The sequence below is a fragment of the Tenrec ecaudatus genome, chromosome 4 (genome assembly GCF_050624435.1).
Source record: "Tenrec ecaudatus isolate mTenEca1 chromosome 4, mTenEca1.hap1, whole genome shotgun sequence".
Taxonomy (NCBI): Eukaryota; Metazoa; Chordata; class Mammalia; order Afrosoricida; family Tenrecidae; genus Tenrec; species Tenrec ecaudatus.
This window is the reverse complement of record NC_134533.1, coordinates 53,398,305-53,404,304: the sequence shown is the minus strand read 5'-3', so window position 1 is coordinate 53,404,304 and position 6,000 is coordinate 53,398,305.

The following is a 6,000-nucleotide window of genomic DNA, read 5'->3' as shown; positions in this document are numbered from 1 at the left end:
TTCCAGTCTTGACTTTGATCTCAGCTAGATGTCTGATCTTGGAAAGCGACGGGATCATTATTAGGCTCACTTTTAGTTGTCCCCTCTGGAAAATGAGGGACTGGACTGGAAGGTGTGCGTCTCAATGTTGCATTGATTCAGAAGCCTGCTTTTGGTTGTAAGGCCATCAAAAAGAATTTGCCATGCCCCTTACTAACTGAGATCCAGAGAGAAGTGATTTACATCACTCTAAAGGAGCCGTGGTGGCATAGTGGTTACATGTTGGGCTGCTATCCTCAAGGTCTGCATTCAAAACCACTAGCCACTATGGGGGAGAAAGACGGGCCTTTCTCCTCTGGTAAACAATTACTGTATATACTCGAATATAAGCCGACCCAAGTATAAGCCGAGGCACCTAATTATTACCTGGGAAACCAGAAAAACTGATTGACTTAAGTATAAGCCTAGGTGGGAAATGTAGAAGCTATTGGTGAGTTTCAGTGATCAAAACAAATGAAAATAAAATTACTAAAAAATGAGACATCAGTGGGGTAATGTATTTAAATATTTATTTTAAATAAAAACATAAATAAAAGGACAAGTCATTTAACATTAATAAACCAACACAGTAAGTGGAAAATACGTTCAACAAAAACAATAAGGTATCCACAATGATACCTTAAGAGTACTATTCCCTGAGCTCAATCAGCAACCAAGCTAAAATGTAAAGAGGTAAAATCCTTCAAAACTGGATTCCTCATCATCATCCGTATCCCAATGCAGAGCTTCAGCTGGTGTGAGGTCATCATAGACGCTGTCCTCACTGAGATCGCCGTCATCACCATCACTGCTGTCATTTTCATACAAAGCGCAGTCTTCACTGCCATCCATAGCATTACTAATACTACATTTCTGGAAGGCACGTTCCACCATGTCTTCTGGAATGTCTTCCCATACATCTTGAACCCACTTTGCTATTAACTATATGTCAGCCTTCATGGGATTTCCTCCTTTTGTTAGTCGGGTTTGACCAGATGACATCCACTTATGCCACATCCTTCCTACATGGTCTTTAAAAGGCTTACTCAAAGATACACGTCATAGGACGGCTCTGATTGGTTAGATGTGAGTAAAAAAACATTCAAAGCCCTGCAGTGTCAGTGGGGCTTTGAATGAACAGTGGAGAAACGGCAATCACCCACAAGATAATGGGTGCTCGTCCGTTACCTGGAGGGGGGAGAGGGGAGCAGCAAGATGTTACACCTCACTGGGTACCACTGACCCGTGTATAAGCTGAACCCCAGTTTTTCAGCACATTGTTTGTGCTGAAAAACTCGGCTTATACATGAGTATATATGGTGGATACAATCTCTGATATCCACAGGGGACTCACTTTGGGTAGCATCAATGATGACCGTGGGTCTGGTTTGGTTTTAGTCAGAGGGGCAGAACTAGGACTAGGATTATATTCCAAGATACATGGCTTCTCACTAGGGACACTTTCCACGATGTCATGCAACTAAAACTTTCTAGGGATGAACTTCCCCGCTGTAACTATGAAAATGTACTAAAAAAAATGTACTAGAATAAACCACACATGACTTTAGTCTGAGATAACTTCCTCTGAGGATATAATTTTTTTTAATTTGGGTGGCTAAATATAACGCATTATAAATGACTGGTTGTGGTCAGAGGTATGCAAATAAACTAAGGAATCGTATAAAAGCTGGCTAGGTTCCCCTATTTTGCGAACATGACTGATTCCAAAACCATACAGCAGTACTGATCTGATGGCAAAGACCTGGTGTGGCCCATTTGTGTGGAAACCTTTCCTCTAGTTCAGAGCCATTGGGGCAGAGGAGCCGATTTTTAGTATTAGAACTGACATGGCAGACTGCGGAAGATCTTTGAGTGGTACCCAAACAAGAGGCAGTCCTCTGGACAGTCATGAGAGTAGGGATGTCTGACGCCCTTTCAAACATTTCACACAACTAGGAGATATGGAAGGGGTGAAGGTGAAAAAAAACAAAAACAAATCCCATCCATATTTTTTTCTTTGTGGTAGCAATATACCCTGTTCCTCCCCTCCCCTTTTCCTGAGAGCTTGAAAATTACTGAAGGTAACAGCATCAGTGCCAGATTCTGACTTATGCCAATTTTATAGGACAGAATAGAACTGCCTCTCTGAATTTCCAAGGGTACAAATCTTTACTGGAATAGAAAGCCTCAGCTTTCTCCCATGGAATAACTTGGTGGTTTCAAACTGCTGGCCTTGTGGTAGCAGCCCAATTTGTAAACAACTGTGCCACCCAAGCTCCAGCGAGTGGCATAGACAGGACTAAGACCTTTAATGCTCCTTAAACAGACCTCCTGAGTCTCAATTCAGTCCATCTCCTCTCTCAGCTTTACTCTTGGGAATCAAAGCAGACTTTGCTTCACTTGCACGATGTGCTTTCCTATCATCTGTTTCTTGAATTTACTGGATTTCACATTTTGTGTATGGGTATGAAATCCAACCTCTTATATAAGAGAGGATAAGAACCATCACACAAATGAAGGCCTTAGATGACAGCTTGGACAAAGCATCCAGTGCTGATGGGGAAGGTGGAGTAGATAGGTAGTTAGACACATAAGTTGGTGAGTAGCTTTTATTGGTAAAAAGATGAGGAACTTCTCCTTGGGTCTTTCCATCTCCTCTGTGAGATAAACTATAAGGCCACCAGCAGGAAGTAGAAATGGGAAAGAGTTGTTGGGGGATAGAAAAAGAGTGGAGTTAAAGAATATTTTAGAAGAAAAAAAGAGAATATTTAGGCAAGTGGGAGAATGAATTTAACTAGGGAAATTAAAAAGCTTTTTGAGAAATGTGGTTAATTTTTTTCAATGAGACTAGTGTAATTGCATTTTTTTTCAAACCACCTTATTAGGACGTAATCCAGACGTCATACCATTCCATAGTTCAATCGTATCAAGCAGTGTTGTACAATTGCTACCACAGTTTCAAACCATTTTCTTCCTTCTTTTGCTCCCTGATATCAGCTCCCCATTACCCACTACCACCTCTCAAGCATTAACTCCCAGGAAGCCTTATTTGATTTACAGTCTTTACAGGCTCATCCATCCTGGATTTCATTGTATATTTTTCTGTAGCAACGTTCAAACACTACCACTTGTCTGTCAGTTTGTTGTACTGTGGTGGCTCGTGTGACATGCTGGAAGCTATGTCACTGGTATTTCAAATACCAGCAGGGTCCTCCAAAGTGAACAGGTTTCAGCAGAGCTTTCAGACTAAGAACAGACAACAAAGAAGGACTTACTTTCAGACTGTAGTCTTCAGGATGGGTTACAGCTCAATGTAAGAAGCCCCAAATCTTCACAAATGGACCAACAGGGCAACATCATGAGACAGAGAAAAGGTCAAAATTATCAAGGATTTTGTCTTACTTGGATCCACAATCAATGTCCATGGAAGCAGCAGACAAGAGATCAAAAGATGTACTGCATTAGGTAAATCTGCTGCACGAGAACTTTTTAGAGTACTGAAGAGCAAGGATGTTCCTTTGAGGATTAAAGTGCACCTGATCCAAACCATGGTATTCTCCATCGCATCAAGTGCATGTGAAAGTTTGACACTGTATAAGGATGACCTCGAAGAATCAATGCATCTGAATTGCGGTGCTGGAGAATATTGAAAGTACCATGGACTGCCAGCAGGACAACCCGATTAGTATTGGCAGAGGTAAGCATGCTCCTTACAGGCAAAAATGGCAAGACTTTGTCTTACATTCTTTGGTCATATTGTCGGGAGAGACCAGTCCCTGGAGAAGGACATCATGTTTGGCAAAGTGGAGGGACTGTGAAAAGAGGAAGGCTCTGGACGAGATAGATGGACACAGTGGCTGCATCAATGGACTCAGGCACAGGAACAATTGTGAGGATGGTGCAGGGCCAGGCAGGGTTTCATTCTGTTGCGGCATAGGTCCATTAGGGACTGGAACTGACTGGAAGAGCCAACTCAATAGCATCTAACATGCTCAAACAAGGTTATTACAATCCCTGAGACTAAAGTACATGCATTCTTGTGTATATGTGTACTTATAAATAGAAACATTTTTCTGCTTTTTTCCAGTTAACAGTATATTTTAAAAATTATTATATAATCAAAGCATAGAGAGCCACCTACTTTTATTGAGCACAGAGTGGATGGGTGACTTGTGTCTGGGAGGAAATGGAAGCGTAGTGGTGAAGAAAATCAGTTAATATCTTAAATTATTTTTCACTCATACTTAAGGTATCTGGATTGGGTCTTTATACACAGTAGGTGCTCATGTGTTTTTTAAACCCTCCAAACACATATTCAACACTTCTAGGAATCATGCAATTCTTTTGAAATCCAAGACAGATGATGGGCATTCCCAGCCCCTTCCAGGAGCTATGGGGGTTACAGTTTTGCAAACAGGAACTTTACCATAAGCCTTCCAACCCACTTCTAGACAATGAAGTAAAACCAGAATGGATCTAAATTGTAAAATGTGGTGAGTTAGTTTATTGTGCCAATCTGGCTGATAAACACATGTGGGGTTAATTGAAGGGCGGAGAGATAAATGGCTCAGTGAGCCTCACCTTTCGAGTTCTCGGGTCTCTTGTTTTCTGATGATCGGGCTAGGGTGCCACTGCCTTATTCCCTGCTTTAGCTGGCAAGACTTTCCTTCCTGCAAGACATCCCCAAGTGCTGGAGCAGCTGTGTGGAGACCCCTGCCAGACTGAGATGCTTACATGTGCATTGACTCGGCTTTCCTCCTGCAGTCGGCATCATTATGTGTTTTGTGAGATGGAGGACTTTGTGGATTGGTGTCAGATATATAGGTTAATGTTGGATTTGTGGGTTTGGGCATCACTGGGTTAGGATGTTTTCTTAATGTGCACTTAACCTTTATATAAATCTCCCTCTTATACATGAGTGTCTGTGGATTCTTTTTCCTCTGAAGTACCCAGACTATTACAGTGAGTATACTGGAAGATTATGGGGAAAACTGAGTTGATGCCCTGGTAGAAACTTAATCTCCCTCTCAGAAAACAAAGGCAGTGTTATATCCCTTGACTCACAGTTAGAAACAATGGTGCCCTGCTCCAGATGGCTGTGACCTTGCTGCTTTGAATGTGTGCCACTTTCCACAGTCCTGGTAATGACCCAGTTTTCCACATCAGGCTCCTGAAAGGGTTCACTATACCTCTTCCAAGCTTTCCATACCAGAGTTTCAACATGTGCTTTTCCTTATTCTTGTTATTGTTCTAGCAACCATTTTACAAATTTGGGTTTGTTCTGTCTGATTTTGCTGCTTCAGCCATGACTGAACCAGGAGGGATTGCCACAATAAGCCTGATGAGAGCTAACTAAAGTCTGCCCTTGATTTGTGGGAATCAGGGAGAACTGCAAGCAAGAGATCTACGAAATAAACTGCAGGGGCAGGGAATTATTTCACGTGGCTTCCCCCGCCCCCCACATGGCTCTTTTAGTCAACATCGCTGTTAGTCCAGGGTGACGAGAAACAAATTCATAGACACTCATGTATAAGAAAGAGTGTTATGTAAAACAGCAATTGTATATTGAGAAAACGTCCCAGCCTAGTCTAGATCAAGTCCTTAAGTCCAATATTAGCCCATTTTGTCTGATACTAGTTCGTAGATTGATCTTTAGACAGCACATGCAATGATGCTGAATGCAGGAAGATCACAGGCCAAATGGTAGGTCTTGTGGATCCAGTGGCAGTGGAAGCATCTCAACGCTGGCACAGGTCTCCACATGTCTCCTCCAGCTCTCAACAGCAGGAAAAGAAAGGCAGAAAGTGTGTGTCCGGCTTCCAGTAAGCTATTTATCTTTATTTAGTCTCTAAATGGGGTCAAGCTGTGACTTGATTGAAAGGCTAGACTCTACCCTTTCATTCAAGAGTTTATTATGTAACTACCATTATCTCTAAGTCCCACCAAACCCTCTTTCCCTTTATGAGCCTGGTAAGGGGTGGG